We start from the raw sequence: 17901 nt of genomic DNA on the forward strand, positions 1-17901 counted from the left end.
CTTATTTTCTGCAATGAAAATTGCTTTGTCATTTTGTCTTAGAGTCAGATTTCCAGTCTTTATGTGAAATGCGACCCTCTCTTTATTTGCTAAAGGTGTCTCTTCTTTATCACCTGATTCATTACTCATGACTTTCCTTCTTGTTTCCTCCTGGTGGACAATCGAGCACACATTGTTAAGAGAGGGAATGGGATACATCATCGGAATCTGGCTTCTAAGATTATCGAACTCTTGTCCAAAACTGGTTAGAAGTTTAAATACCATATCTTCTTTAGCTCTTCGCTTGAGTACATCTAAATCAGGAGTCAGTGGGCCATGCTGGGCCAACTCATCCCATATAGCCTTCAGTGAACTGAAATAAGGATGAAAAGCCTTTTCTCCTTTTGTGGGTTTAACAACATCTTGTTGAAGCTGACAAACATGTTCAAGGTTTTGCTGCTTGCCGTAAATCTCTACTAAAGAGTCGCAGATCTCGTTAGCAGAGTCTAGGAACAAGAATCCTTTAGCTATGCTTGAGTCCATAAAGTTCAACAACCAGGACATTACAATCCTTTCATTAACAACCCAGTCCTCATAGCTAGGGTCTGTTTTTTGAGGCATCTGGATTTTTCCATTGATGTAGTGTTCGCATCCCCAAAATTACTGCTATAAAAAAGTATAGGTACACTTCAAAGACTTCCACAGAGGAGTATGATCCTGAGAAATGGATGAAAGCCATGAGATGTCCAGTTCTGGTGCTCTTCTGTCCATCATGAAGCTCCATATCAAGACATAGTGCTTGCTCACTAGCATTTGTGTTCCAAAAGAGAAGCCAACAAACGTGTATTCATGTAGAGAACAGGGGATAGATCGATGTGATATGATATGAGCAAGCAGTTAGATTTGAGTGGGTTGACAACGGAGCTATGGTGACATCAGATGATTGCCGTGGCCTTCATACTCAATCCATGGTTGGATGGGTGTTTTGATGTCCACAACCACCTTTTCATTCTTGCCAAGCTCTATGTAGGAAGCAACAGATGCCGAGGTACTGGAGTTCATGCTATTGATGTCGACACCACATGTTTTGTATTAGTATCATTCAAATATACTTGTTGAAATGTGTCAAATTCAACTGCAAATATATGATTTTTTGGGTTTCCATCGTTCGACCAATTGATGAGACGAGGAAGGGGCCTTCAACAGCATAGAAGTTGGTGGAGGTCTCCACGACAAAGGTGAAACCATGGCCACCTGATTGCTGGATCTCGAACATGATTTCAAACACAGAGCAATGCTAAAGGATTGAGTTGTGTTGGTGGCATGAGCCTGCTTGAATTGCAGCATGTTCGGGAAAAATGCCTAGCCCTTGATGCCCAGATTGTATCTGTTAAACAAGATGTGATTGGAGAGCTCTTCAATGATATTATCCTTCCTTCTTTGTATTGAGATATCACCAACTCAGTACTTTATTTATGCTTTTTTTGTGTGTGTGGAGGATAACCTTTCTTTTCCTTTCTCTTACGTACTCGAGGTTGGTTTATTCTCCTTCTTCTTTATGGCTATATCTCTTGTCATTGTAAACTATAGAAGAAAAGACAAATGAAGAAGAGTCTCCCTTGGTCTCGTGGATGTAGGCATTTATGCCAAATCATGCCAAGATTATGTGTTGATTGCTTGCTATGTGCATGGGTGTACTCTCTTCGTCTATTTCTTCATGGTATCAAAGCCAGGTTCAGCTCACTGCGACTTAACATTTTTTTTTTTTTGGCATTCATGGTAGAGGCAAGCCCTTCTTTGACTAGCCGTGCTCTTCATGGTACTAGTGATCTTGGTGGTGTTGATGTTGGTAGTACAAATCCAAATGAGCCGGCTGAACAGATTGTGGTATATGACAACGTCAATCCAACCTTGAAGACCACCATTGAACCATTAAATGGGTTTAATTACTTGACATGGTCCAAGCCGCCAAGCTCTAACTTAGCCGCTGATTTAAACTTGGTCCGTGACTGGAAGCAAGCTTAGACCACCTAAGGGAGACCCTAAACTTGAAGAATGGGAGTCAAATGAACATACGGTTATGTCATGGTTATGACATGGACAAGATTATTGCTCACAGTTTATTTTTCTATGAAACTACCAAAGAGGTATGGGACGCTGCCTGTTAACTCTATAGTCTTCAATTTAATATGGCGAGATGTTTTCAAATATCCAAAGAGATAAATAACTTGAAGCAAGGAGATATAAACTTTGTGTCGTATATAGCCCAAATGTGTGGCTTATGGGAGGAATGGGAGTCATATACTCCTTTGGGTACTGACGCAGCCATGCCTAGGCAAAATCGTGAGCATAAGAAATATTCCAAATGCTAGCTGGGCTGTGACCAAAATATGAACAATTACACAGCTAGGTACTTACAACACATGATCCTCTTTTTTTAAACGATATTTGCTCTATTATTATGCATGAGGATTGCAGGAGACAAGTAATGGATACCATGACAAAGGTTCAAGAACCAAATGGTACTGAGGCTGCTCTAGTCTCAAAGCAAATGGAGATTGCGTTTGAATATAGCAGCTAGCAGTTCAAGAAAACACTATATTGTACCCATTGCCAAAAGGAAAACCATGCTAAAGAAAGACGCTGAAAATTAACCAAAGGGAAAATTACAAATGATTGGCCTAAGGAACCTCAAGCTTACCGTGAGGAATCCCATGAAATGCAAACACTGGTTACAATAGAGAAGTTGACAAAACTACTTGAAAATTTCACTAAACTGAATGCAGGGGGTTTGGCTACTAGAGAAGGTACCGAAGGTCCAGGTATATGTGGCTTTCATTCTCAGTTTGAAAATAAGTGTTGGATAATAGATTCAGGAGCATCTGACCATATAACTAGTGATAAAAATGTTGTTAATAATGTTAAATCTTGTTCAGATGCTAGACCTATCACTATAGCTAATGGTAGCAAGATTAATGTTGCCAGAAGAGAGAAGTTAAATTTTTTAGTATAACTGATCTAATGGTAACAAGATTAATGTTGCTATACCTGATCTTACCTTAGACATTATGTCTGTTAGTGGAATTGCAAAAGAGTATAACTGAAAGGTGATATTTTCATCTTCTAAGGTGGTGTTTTTGGATGGGATCATGAGGGACATGCGTTTGCATCCCCAAAAATGGTTTTTGGTTTTTGAGTGCTCCAAAAAATGGGCTTTTATTTTGAAATGAGAGAGAAAGGAACTCACCTGTCGGTACGAGGATTGATTGTTTCCAGTGCCTTTACTAGGGCTAACCAATCCAAGGGCTATGTTTATTCTTGATGCATCTCATTTTTGCTTCAACATCTCTTTATTCTAAATGTGGTATAGTGTTTGAGAAAATGTTGAAGATTTGGTGTTTCAAATTTTTGAAAAAGTTTTGAAGAATCATTTGAGAGTGTAGAATATTTTGATTTGAAAAAGTTTGAATGGAGAATCTATACAAATATCATTGTAAACCTTTGAAGATCACTTTTGAAGTCAATTTAGTGTTCTTTTAAGACTTTAAGTAAGTTTGAGATTTTGTTGTAATTCGCTTGCTACCCATTTAGAGCTTCATATCATATGCTTAAGTTATTTTAGAGATGTGCTTGTGATCATTCGTGATGTTAAGTGAATGTGAATGTATGAATGCACTGATCCTACATGATTAGAAGGAATCATTCATTCCTACCATAACATTCACCTAAAAGCATTCTTACCATCACATGCATCTAAATGGTTTTTGAAAATGGAATGAGATTGTAGACCATCAAGTATTGATTCCAATATTTGGTCATTATTTGATTTCTGGTCTTGGTTAAGTCGGCAAATGAAAGAACTTGGGAGAAAACTATTCAAAATAATGGAAAGAGAAAAGACTTTAATCTGAGAGGAATAGAGAAAGAGACAGAGAGAGAGAGATTTTAATATCATAAAATAAGATTTTTAAAAAGAAAGATAGAGAGCTACGTATACATATATATATACTTATATATATATATATATATTATATATATATGCATATAAAAGTTTGTGAAAAGAAAGTAATAACTCAAATGGAGTGGGAGAAGAAGATTTTAGAAAAAGAAAGAGAGACTTTAGAGAAAAAGAGATTTTCAGAGAAAAGGAAATTCTAGAGAGAAGAGAGAGAAAGAGAGAGATACATATATATATTCATATGAACGTGTGTACGAGGATTTGTAAAAGAACATGTTAAATCATAAAGAGTAATAGTTATGTGCACATATACGTATATAACATGTATATATGCATATGCTTTCATGAAAGTTGAAATCAAGAAATAACTTCAAAATATCCGACTTCAATTTTTTCTATGTAGACCGGAGAGGAACTTGGGCTCATGCAAGAGCCTAGGCTAAATATCCAAGGCCTCATTAAAGAGGGTTCTTGCATTCGAAAATCTTTTGAAAATATGATTCTAACTATTCTTATACATGAAAAATAAAACCATGATTGTTTGTTACAAGTGAATATATCTTTTCCCCATTGGGTATGGAAGAAAATCAAGCAATGTAATAGAGTACTCATTGGGGTTCCTAGTCGGGTGATTAAGAGAGAAATTAAACATGAGAATGCATTATAACATGTACATATTCGTAAAAGGTTTTCCTGGGTTGGACAAATCCCAACCTCAAAAATCAACATAACAAGGAAAAAATCCCAACCCAAACACTCATTTTCGCCATGCATTTGCTTATTAATTAAGAAAAATTAATCTATCACACAAGGACATCATCTCAAGCATAAATGATGAATAAAGCAACATAACAAGCATATTTTTAGGAATAAATAAAGAAATAAAATTTATTTTGCCTTGCTCATACTCTAGGTGCACTCAAGAGTAGCTTCTAACTCCGGATAGGAAGTCCTTAAAGCTTTCTTGCACGGCCATAGGGAGGAGAAACAAAAAATAAAAATAAAATAAAGATTATATACCTCTAATATCTTCTCATGTTCTCTTGAAGAGTTGGAACTTGGAGGAGGAGAAGAAGAAGAAAAAGAAGAGAGAAATGGAGAAGAGGAGTCAAATAAAACTCTAAATCTTCAAGTGAAGAAACATTAGAAATTCTCCAAGAGTTTACCCATGCCCAAGAGAGAAGATTGTGGGGGTATTTATGAGGAGTTTTGGAGTCAAAACTCAAAATTTGATTTTTTTTTTAATTTAACAAAATTTTCATGCGAATTTCAAGTATTTTTGAATAATTTTTAATTTTCTTTTTTAAATAGGATTTGACTAAGTAGAATTGGCCATTAGCCCTGCAAACACCCCTTTGGGGTGTGTGCAGGGTTAATGCCCACCCAGCAATACCAAAATTGCCCCACAAGGGTGGTTTTTATTAAGGAAAGGGGTCTCTGCAGTGTGCAAGCCCAGTCTTGGCATGGCAGCACACGATGCTCTGTTGTGCGATTCGCGTGAAGGCGCCCTCACGCACAACCATGCGTCCCGAGTTTGCGCACCTCTCTGGCCCTGCTGCATTTTGTTTACATAAAGGGGGGTGAAACGACCCTCTCATTGTCTCATATGAACCAATAAGCGGTGCATTTCGCCACAATAACCTCCCGGGAGTTGTTCAAAGAATAAAAATAATAAAAAGAACGTAAAAATCATATTTTAAATATATATTTAAAAGGGGTAAAAATGGTTTTTGTTGTAGACGGAGTCGACTCTGTTTTGAATGATTCCGGGCTTGTTTTAGATTGGGTTCAATTTGGTCACCGACGCATTCTACTGTGTGTTTTAAGCTCAAAACACATTTTTGGTGCAAGGATGAGACATAAAATAGAGGGAAGGTTTGTGCATGCGTGCATGGCGGTCGATAGCATCAAAATTTTGTCATTTTGATCTCAGCTTTAGATTTTGAGTATGAAATACTCAATTTGTATCTACACTTGGGTTTAGGGTCTGTAAATTTAAACCCAAATAACTAAGAATTTCATTTGGGTGAAAATAAAATACAGCCTTTTTGTGAAAAAATTTGTGTTGATAACAACATGATCGGTGAAGGATCAGAATTCAGGGTCTTTACTACTTAGTGGAAATAAAGTGTTTACTGCCAAGAAAAATAAAAATGAGGAGAAGATGTAGCACACAAGACTTGGCCACCCGTCAAACAATGTGCTGAAAATCTTCAAACTGAGATTAACTTTTGGATATAATGCATTCGAAATCTGTCGGTACGCTAAGTTTACGTGGCCGCCTTACTCTTTGTCAAAAAGTTTATCTAAAGAACCTTTTTCCTTGATTCATTCTAGTGTATGAGGGCCAACGCTAGTTGATTCGTACAATGGATTTAAGTATTATTTATCATTCATAGATGATTATTCTAAGGTTGGTTGGGTTACTTCTTAAAGGCAAAATTTGAAATGTTTTCTAAGTTCTAAAGTTTCTATAACATGTTTGATACTCAGTTTGGAGTAAAAATTAAGACTCTTAAAATAGATAATAGAACAGAGTATGTGAATAAAGAATTTGCTTGTTTTACCAACCAAATGGGAATAGACCACCAAACGTCATGCAGAGATACTCCTCAGCAAAATGGGGTGTTTGAACGAAGAAACAGACATTTACTTGAAGTGACAGGAGCTCTTATTTTTGTAGGGTGAATTTGAAGAAAAAGTATACATGAGGGTGCCTCAAGACTTGGAGCATAAAAAAAAAGGTGATGTAGTGTATAAACTCAAGAAATCAATCTATGGGCTCAAGCAATTCCCTCGGGCAAGGTATTCTAAGTTGAGTTCTACCTTGATGGAATTCAGAGGCAAGCAAAGTGTCTCCGACAATTCCCTATTCATCCTTCGAAGAAATCAAGAAATGGCTCTAGTGCTTGTCTACGTTGATGATATTGTCATGACCGGAAACTTTGATAAATGATAGAAAGAACTAAAGACTTTCTACAAGAAAAGTTTGACATCAAAGATCCTGGATAATTGATGTATTTTCTTGGAATTGAGATCAGCCATTCAAAGAAACATTTGTACTTATCTCAAAGAAACTATACTTTGGACCTCTTGAAAACTATAAGAAAATTTGGAGTGAAACCAGATGCGACTCCAATTGAAGTGAACCATAAGCTTGATATGGCGACTGATGGACCCATTATGGGCATAAAGCAATATCAAAGGACGATGGGGAAGCTGATTTATTTGACCATAACAAGTGCAAATATCACCTATGCAGTCAGTGAGGTGAGTAAATATATGCACATGCATCATCAAGGTCAGGTAAATGATGTAGACTGTATCTTGAGATACTTGAAGAAATCCCCCAGTCAAGGTCTTTCGATGATAAGAAATGGTAATATTGCGATTGAAGGTTACACTGTTGCGGATTGGTCTGGGAGCAATTTTGATGGAATGTCTACTACTGGGTTTTGCATTGTAGGAATCATGTTTCCTGAAAAAGCAAGAAACAAAATGTCATCTCGAGATCAAGTGCAGAAGCATAATATAGAGCCATGGCTAATATTGCTTGTGAACTTGTTTGGCTTATATCTATACTTGAGGAGATTGGCTTCAAACAAGTTAAGCCCATGAATTTGTATTTTGACAATCAGGCTGCGATTCACATAGATATGGATTTGGTTTTTCAAGAAAGAACAATACATATAAAAATCGATTGACATTTTATGCATGAGGAAGTTCAAAACAAGGACATAACTACAACGTTTGTGAAGAGTGAAGATCAGTACACAGATATATTTACTAAGACTGTCACACAAGATTGTTTAACCAAGATGATGATCAAGTTGGGAATCTTGGATATCCAGGATTCTCAACTTGAGGGGGAGTGTTAAACAAGATATGATTGGAGAGTTCTTCACCGAGGTTATCCTCCTTTGTATTGAGATATCACCAATTCGGTTACTGTATTTGTGTTTCCTTTTTTGCATGGAGCGATAACCTTTCTTTTTTCTCTTACATGTTTTTGAGGTTGTTTCTTCTCCTTCCTTTTTATCGCTGTATCTCTCATCATTGTAAACTATGGAAGAAAAGATAAATGAAGAAGAGTCTCTCTTGGTCTTGTAGATGTAAGCAATTTATGCTAAACCTCGAAAAATTCTGTGTTGATTGCTTGCTGTGTGCATGAGAGCTACTCACTTTGTCTATTTCTTCTGTATCTTGGTGATCGTTGGTCAAGGAAATGGCCCCCGTGCTGGCAATCGTTGCAGAGCCAGATAAGCTCAAGTCTGACCAGTGGAAGCCATTGAAGCGAGAGCCAGATACGTATCTTATCTCATGCATTTGTTATGAAACCAAAAGAAAGTAGCTTCACTTAGAAACTACAACTTACGAAAGTAAATATTGGTTTAAACTATAAAAGGGCATAAGATGATATGCAAAAGATCATAACAAACTGCTGGAGGCCCATAGTTCTACTTCAATATGCAAAAGACCATGACAAACTGAAATATATGTGTATGACTACGTTTAATTAAAAAAAAAAACAACAGCTGAAAAGTTCTCCAACATAGTAGATTCAGTACCAAGCAACCTTTTTAAGCAGTTCAAATATGTCAAGTTCCTGTGAAGAGGTTACTGGTCGTTCGGCTATCCACCTTTATTGAAAACAAAGGTTATGTACAATAAACAACAGCTAAAAAGAAGAGCATCAAGAATGCCAAGTATCAACTCAAGTGGCAACAAGTATATGCAACACTTCTGAGACAACATCAGGACATGGTTCAGGCCAATCTGGTGGTTCTTTTACATGTACAGCTACTTCAAACTGTATTTATTGGATCCATTACTATTTTTTGAATAATTTGATGAGGATTAATCATCTGCAGATTTGAGATAAAAGATATACATATATGTGAAGTTTTGGTTCAGACGTACACACTACCTAGTATTAATTGAATATATTTTGGTTCAGACGTACATACTACCTAGTATTAATTGAATATGTATTATGGATTATGTAATCCATAATCAAACTGTACATGGATTGTGTATTACATTATATGTTCCGTTATACATACATTTTCAATCTCTGCAACACTCCTGAGATCACATCGATGCTTGCCCATTACAGGCTGAATTGACTTTGATATCTTGTATGTTCGCTTATTATATCTTGCACATCAGTTGAACATAGCTGCATATTAATTATCAATGTGTATAAAGAAACTAAGACAGTTTCTTTTTTTGCTCTAGAAATTGTTTAGCAGGAGGAACAATGGCATCATATAATCCAAAACAAGAATATCCAGACAAATAGTAAGAAGAAAACATTAGAATGTAAGAAGAAAAAGCCAACTAAAGTGACCTGGGCCAGGTAACCTGATGTTCAAAAAGCAACCTCTGATTCTCCATACAAGAAAAAAAGTCTTGGTCAAACATACCAAGAAAATCAACTTCATACAAAAGAGGAAGCTTACCAACAAAAATGGTTCTTTTATAGTCATAAAGAGAAGGATATCATATGTCACTCTCTTAAGAGCATTTGTTTGGAAAAAAATAATTTAAGAATGCTATACTTTGGATGACATATTCAATTTAATAATCTTATGCTTACTCACAATTCTTTCATTGATAATAGATGCATGAGTTAGCTAGATTCACTTATACTTACTCCAGTATTTTTTTTGCACTTGGTTTTACACTTAGATTTAAAATGGTGGTTGAAATTTCATGTTTTTTGTATGTAAATTCCACTTTTTCCCCATAGTCTAGTTGTTTAGCTCTTGTTTTGCGATGAGAGACATGCACTTTACTTTTCTTCACTTGCTGTACCAATATACGACGGCAAATCATTGTTTTCATCAGACATTCATAGATACAATGTGTATCTTCAGCTGAATGCAAATAAATGCATGCATTGTTCTATGCAACAATAAGGACAAACTTTAACTGTGTAAAATTAATGGAGGCATGAAGTATCATGGAAGAGTACGTGGTTCTGGTATATTGGGGCTAGTTTGTGTGTTTTGAAGGACATATATTTGTGGGTGCTTGAGATAGAAAGTGAAACATATCAATGAAAATGTTGGTTACTGAAAACATGTGGACACATTGAAGACATTTTTTTGTCTCTTTGTTCCCTAGCATTGACATAAATGTATAATCCTGGTAGAAAAGAAGCTGTGACACTTGTTGCACGAGGAAGAAAAATTCATTTCTGACCAGCCTATTTAGAGTAGAAGGCAAGAATGACCTGATATTTCCCGTTTAGAGTAAATGTCTTTTTGCATATGATGCCTTGTGTGCTTTGTGGTTCCTAAGTTGAAAGTTAGAAAATATATATGTGTACACACACACACACACTACAGAATTTGGGTAATGCTCTAGGGATTGGGGAATAACATAAAAACATATATTTAAGGGAGGATTGTAGGAAACACCTAGAAGGTCACAATAGGCAAAGAAGGAATGTAAACATTTAGTCTATTGTAGCGCCAACTCCTTGAATGAGAAAAATGTTAGTAGATTCATATTAATCAGCATTTTGAAGCTCCTTTGAATTTTGCACGGCGAGTTTCATGAAATTGCTTGTTATATAACTAGGCTCATATTTAATTTTTGTAGACTTGGTTTTGTACTTGTAATGTCTTGACCTAAAATATACATTAACTTGTTCTATTTTAATTCTATCAACTCTCATAGAATAGTCTTAAACATCCACTCTAGGATTTCAAACAAGGTCCTTAATAAATTTAAATTGAACCTAAACCGTACCCCTTTAGTGCTTGTTTAGAACTTAAGCACTATTAGGAAACCTCCTCTAGTAAGGTAAATCATTGAGAAACATGCAAAATATAGAATTAGGGACATCATTGCCTGACCTATAATGATTAGTGATTAATAGTGATCTTTCTTATTATCCAAGTTCCCTTAATTTTGAGGTCACTTTTAGGTTTTCAACAGAACAAATGATTTTAACTAGCATCTGCATATTGATTTTGATTTCTTAGTCCTGTCATGGATTCATAAGGAAAAGTCACAAAGGGAGAGATAAAATATGACACATATACTGCAAAAGTCAATTGAAACAAGATCAATATCTGCATTAACCCAACCGGAAAGATGTATCATGATGCAAAGAAAAACATCAGTCATCTCAAAAGAAAGGAAATAGATCATCTTGTTCGGCAGCAATAAATGGATGAGATTATAGATTCATTACATCTATAAAATAAGCTTGATATATATGATACAACCATAATAATGTCGAACAGTGGAAAATACTTGAAACTGTCAACCAGGACAATCATTCAAGTATTAGCAAATAAGGAAACTTAATCTTCAAGTTAGCTGCTGGAAAGTCTTATCCAGCAAGTAAAGCATACAAAGCAAACAAATAAAAAAAGATGATCTATTTACTACTACAGTGTTTGGATAGAAAAGTTTTTGGGAAGGATCAATCACAAAGACTAACCAGATTCTTTATACTCTTAAGATTTTGGCGCAATGACAATGAAAAGATAAAAATAATAATAAGAACAATAATAATTGACAAGATCATTGACAATTGCATGTTATATGTGCAATAACAAGCAATTACATGCTACGTACATAACATGTATCTGATTTGCTGTCAAGGAAAACGCATAGCATCTGCTCATATGCACAGAATGTAGAGTAGCAACCATAGCATGCGCCTAATGAAAAAAGGACAATAGAACAATCAAAAGCCATAAGTTTCACATTATGCATGAAATAACAATAAGATATTGTAAATAAATTGTAGATTCAGGCAATCATCCACATTGAACACAAGTCAAGACACAAAGAATAACAGTAACAAGCCCATCATATGATGGAACCCAACCTCTATCTAAAACTTATCCTTGAACAATCGGAATGGGAAATAAAATGGTGAAAAATATTAAAGATTCAAGAAGAGGAACAAATAATAGATATATATGTGTGTGTGCGTGTGTATAGGGTGCTCACCTCATGTCGCTTTATTGAGAACATTAAAGTTGAAGAGATCCAGATGGATGTGGCTCCACATAGTCATGCATTGTGTTGTAAGAGGCATACCCTTCATGCCTTCAAGCATACACCTCAAAGCTTTTTTGCAGAAAAACAAAGGTGCCCCTTACCCTGAAGCATGTGCTTTCACTAGAACGTGACAGCGGCTACAGGATTCTAACCTAGAAAGCATTAAAAGGTAAAAGCATTCCTGAGACCATGCGGATAATTGTCATAATAATATATTATGGAAAAATCTGTTGGAATTAATTTTGTTCCCCACGTAACCCAGTTACTGCCTATCTCAAAATTTACAGCAAGAAAACAATAATGAACTTACCACCCAAAAGTTACGTCAATCATTTCCAGCCTTTTTTGTATAAATCATATTCCATTGGATTTAAGATAGTTGTTCCATAATTTAGTGAAATCGACCTTAGTTATGTGCGTTAATAAGAAACATGGATCACCCGCATAGAAGTTCTATTCAGACTGGGACTCTTTTCAGAAACTTTATGATTCCAAATTTCATCGCACTCACGGCGACATAAAATACTCCATCCTAACACTCTGAATATTCAACAGAACCATAATTAATTTCAAGGTTTTGGGAAGAAATGTGAAAGGCATCCGACTAAATCAGGTCAGCCACTATGTTATAGAACAAAACTTCTGATGAGCTAGAGCGGGCGATGGCGGGGATGACGGTAATGTTATTTTTTTTTTTTAACAAAACTTTTGGTGAGCTAGTGTAGACGATGGTGGAGATGACGGACCACCCTTTTCCTCTTTTAAGAGGCCAAGCCTCCCCCTCACCCACAGGCCTCCCTGCTCTCTTCTGTCATTTTTTTCTCAATGCCTCACCACTTTTTCCACTGAAAACCACTCCGTATATTTTCAAAAAACATATCTTAGTTTTTTTTTTTACTTTTCTTCTTAACCATCCTGAAGGTAAGTATCCATGATTAAAGAAGCAAACACAAACAAGAAATTTACGTGAAAAGTCATTTTTGCCTTAGAAAAAATGAATTTAGCTAAGAACCAGAAAATAGACATCATTTTGAAAAACAATCACAATAAATTTCACTAAATATGTGGCACGGAAAAGTCTTTAATGGCAGTTTGCTCATGGCATGACTTCTGTGCAATTAAAAGAACTTTAGTGGCAATTTCAATATTCTATCACCACAAAACGATTTTTAATGAGATATTGTCTTTCCCAAAGCAGGTATCTACTTCCACATTTATGAGATATGCAAATATTGCGACTAAATCGGGAGTCACGGACATGACTTTCTGCTGAGTCTTCTATGGCGCAGCATCCTGCCCAGTAAATGGTTATAATTTTCAGTGATAGTTGATACGTGCTATTGAAGATAAGCATTCTTGTCATATCTTCTTTTGTAAAAAGTTGGCATTTGGTTCGTACTTGTGTTTGTTAACATGAAAATTTTTGTTCTAGGAATCATTAGCCGAAAACACATGTTAAAACTAATATTATAGGAAGTATCAATAAATTTGAAAACTAACATGAAAATAAGCAGAAGTAAGACAATGGTTAATGAAAACTTGAACTTATATTCATAACAATACAGTTTCACAAATATTATTCAACACATCGAAAATGAGCTGAGAAAAAGTTAAAACAATGTTAGAGAAAAAGAGAGAATCAACTATGAAACCTTGAATATTTTGTTCCTACTGATTGTACAAATCATAGACACATTATGGTAGGCGAAGCCTACACAGATTGGAGCATAGAAATGGCAAGCAAGGTGACTCGGACTCGGACCCAAGAATAACAGATGTGAGAGATCTTGTAGCGATTACTAGTCAAGAAGAAACAAGCAAAATATCATGTTTTGCTACCTTAACAACTTTTACTGAACTACGACTTTTAACTGATGCTTCTGCAAAGACATGCTGGAGTTGTCTCCATATGTTATGATCAGCCTAAGTGTCCTGAAGTTGTTGATACCTTATTTGAGGAAGGATACTACAAAATTAATTGGTCCATGCCGACATCATCTTGAAGTACTGAATCCTTGTAATTTAGATATTCTTGCACCGAGGCATCGCCATTAAGAAACTGAGTCAATTACTGCATGTTTGGCCTTGATTCAGGCGCAGTCTGTGAGCAGAGCACGCCAAGCTTCAGCACAAGCTCTCCTTCCTCCACCACATAGCAATTCTCAAGCTTCTTGTCCATAGCGTCCAGTGTTTGTCCACCCTGCCACAAATAGTCAACTAACTCCACCAGAATAATCTACTCAGAGGGCTTCCTGGGCTCAAAAGGCCTCCTTCCACAGGCCACCTTTAGGAGTAAGGCACCATAAGAATACACATCCGAACTCGTCATGGACATGTAGGTGTGGGAGAGCTCCAGCGCCATGTACCCGAAGCTCCCAATGATGTGGGTTGTCTTTGGGTTGGTCCCATGCTCAAAGAATCTGGCAAGCCCAAAATCACTCAACCTGCCATTTAGATCACCATCCAACAACACATTACTTGCTTTAACATCCTGTGCACAACCACTTGCTCCCATTCTTCATGAAGATACAGCAGGCTGGAAGCAATTCCCTTCAGAATATTGAACCTCTGTTCCCAACTGAGGCTTCCTGCTTTCAAGTGTCTAGGCTCCCATTTGGCATGAATTCATAAACCAAGAGCAGGTCGTCTCCTCATCTACACTAACCATGCAATTGGACCAAGTTTATGTGTCTCATCCTCCCCAAGCTCGACACTTCTGCAACAATCTCCCTCATTCCTGTTTTGACTCAGGTGGTACTTTCTTGACTGCAACTTCCAATCCGGTGCCTGGCATCACACCTTTGTAGACACTGTCGAAACTTCCTTTGCCCAATTCATCCTTGAAACCCTTGGTTGCCCTGTAGAGTTCCCTGTATGAGAACCTATGTGGGTAGTCTATCTCCCATCCTTCTATCTTCTTGGATGCCAGCTTTCGATTCCTATAGGCCAAATAAGAAATGCCAACTGTGATCCTGAGAAATGATAGATCCACCAACGCTACAGAAATGTACGTTCAAGAACAACTTAGAAGACTTCCACAGAGGAGATTCATCACTAATAGAGGGAAGGCGTGAAAGGTCCAGGTGTTGTTTGCTCATCTTGACGCTCCATCCCAAAATATAGTGCTTGCTAACCAGCCTGTCTGTACCAGAAGAGAATCCAGCATACATGTGTTCAAGCAGAATAGGGGACAGATCAATGGGATATGAAATGAGTGAGCGGTTAGGCTGGAGTGGGTGTGACAATGGAGCTATGGTGACATTCAGCTGCTTCATCTGTCCATCATATTCTATCCATGCCTGAATGGTCGTCTTGCTATCTAGAACCACCCATTCCATCTTGCCATACTCTATATAGTAAGCAGCAGGTGCAGAGGCATTGGATATTACACGATTAACGTTGATGGCCACATGGCTTGCATCTGTATCCATCAAAATTGCTTGTTGAGCGGTGTCGAATTCAACTGCAAATATATGATTGGTGGGGTTTCTGTTGTTGACTTGTTGAAGAGGTCGAGGTAGCGGCCTCTAGTGGCATCAGAGAAGTTGGTGGAGGGCGCCACGACGAAGGCGAAGCCATGGCCACCTAACTCCTGGAACTCCGATACAATGTCAAACACGAAATGAGTACTGAATGATTGGGTTGTCCTAGCAACGGGAGAGTTTTTTTAATTGAAGAATGGAACGATTGAATGCATGGCATTTGATGGCTGAATTCATGCTACAACTATCGTTAGTCAGGAAAAGGACCTTCGTCTCGTTAACGGTTGTAGAGTCTGATAAGCTCAAGTCTGACTACTGGAAGCCGTTGAAGACAAAGATGCTATCGAGTGCAGCCACACGTGATCATGCTACGACTACCGTTAGTCAGGCAAAGGGCCCCCATCTCGTTAATGGTTGCAGAGTCTGATAAGCTCAAGTCCGACTGCTGGAAGCCATTGAAGACAAAGATGCTATCGAGTGCAGCCACAGGTGATCTGCAGATATGAGCAAGAATACGAAGAAGGAAGATCAGAAGAAACCCTGACAGCTGAAGTGCCATGATAAAAAAGAGGGCTGAGAAACATGCACAAAAAGCACCACCAGCGCATTCGTTTCCACTATTTTGCTCTCTTATGCAACGATAGAGGAGGGAGAGGTCGCTTGACGTGGGCATCTGGCAAGCCCGCGACCCGCCATTAACATTCCAAATTTGGACTGGTTCGGCCTGCTACCCGGTCTGACAATTAATGGGCCAGGCCAGGCTAGGTACCGGGCCTAGTCAACCATGTCTGAGGCCCGGCCCGGCCCATTTTTTAACTGCTAAATAGGTCGGGCCGAGGTGGATAGGGCCGGGCTAGACTGTGTTGGGTTAGGATTTGACCCGTCGTCCCTTGGCCTGGTTTTCCAACAGCATTACTTGGTTTCTCAACTCTCACCATTTCACATTAATCATTTTTTCTCTACACAAGAAGAATTAGAATCAATATTCTTAATCATCACATAGTTACAACCAATTCTCTTAAACATGATCACACACTTTAAACATCATTCACTTTGTTACAAACGATAAAATAAACAAAGCCATGAAGGAGAACACAATCAAAGACTGCCATTAATGGAAGAAATGTCTTCTAATTCCGTCTTTTTCTGTTATTGAGGTATACAGAAGAAGTGCAACGAGGAGCTGAAGCAAAAGAAAACAATGCAACAATATGAAGCCCAAAAGTAAAAGATGATAAAGTTATAATAGGCATGAGAGTTCGCAGACAGAGTTATCGCTGGATGTACAAACCACATCCTTTGGTTCATTTAGAACCACAAGTTTAATATCCAAAAGTTCACATTCTAAGAGTTTTACATCAACATTCCATGCTATCATAAGCTTATCCGTGACTCTGCATCACGAAAGATATTAACTGCAAAAGATTTACAATAGTTAGTTCATAAAATGCATAAATAGAATACTAACCACTACAAATTGAAAAAAAATTACCATGACAGTCATGCGTTGGATTAACTTTCCTCGTCAGAATTTTGCTCCGCATGATGAAAACTGTAACACATTAATTTAATCACACTACTATGTTAATATGTAAATTAAATTAGATTGAACTATGAGCATCTTATATTTCATACATTTTTAGGAGTAGTTGAGCATCATGAATCCAACTCTGTGTGGAGATTAATGATTCAACATTTTTAGGAGTAGTTGAGCATCGATAACCATTGAAAATTATTCCTGATATATTGAATGCAGATTCTAAAGCAACTGTAGATACAAGAATGACTAATGCATGTCGAGCCATCTTTGCTACAATTTTATATTTGTTTTCATTTGTCTTCCACCAAGATAATATGTTAAAGTTTGTAGTAGATGCAATTCTTCTATTGGGTCAATCAAATATTTTTCTATATCTGTATGAGCCACTATAGAAAATACAGAGTTGAAGTACGCATTGACCCCATATCTATCCATACTTCTATACTCTTCCGTTGCAATAATGGTACTAGCAGATGCATTTTCCCTTTGCATGTATCACTATGATCATATATATTTTTGTACTCAGCATATAATTCATGAAGAATGCGCTCTATAAATTTGTTTTTTACCATTGCATCTAGTTTATCCAAATCATCAAGCAAATATTTCCAGTATGACAACTTGAACCTAGGAGTCAAAACAGCTGCAATTGCAAAGAGAATATTGTAGCTCTTAAAGTATTTATCCAATTTTTCTTGCATTTTGTATGTCAATGCCCTTATATGTTCATTTGATGTTCCACGATGCAAATGTTGGTAAATTGATAAAATTTCTTCAAAAGACAATATTAGATGTTACCCACTTAGTGGTAGATAATAGATTTGTTGCATTGTAAAATACTTTCAAGAACGAATATAAATCAGATGCATGAGACCACTCATCCTTAGAAGGCAAACATTAATAATTAGAATCAC

General features: G+C 37.0%; 1 pseudogene; it reads right to left on the bottom strand.

Annotated features, from left to right (window-relative positions):
• Window positions 1–13931: 13931 nt before the first annotated feature.
• LOC116257132 (L-type lectin-domain containing receptor kinase IV.1-like) lies at window positions 13932–15396 on the bottom strand (annotated as a pseudogene).
• Window positions 15397–17901: the final 2505 nt, after the last annotated feature.

The sequence above is a fragment of the Nymphaea colorata genome, chromosome 7 (assembly GCF_008831285.2).
Source record: "Nymphaea colorata isolate Beijing-Zhang1983 chromosome 7, ASM883128v2, whole genome shotgun sequence".
NCBI lineage: Eukaryota > Viridiplantae > Streptophyta > Magnoliopsida > Nymphaeales > Nymphaeaceae > Nymphaea > Nymphaea colorata.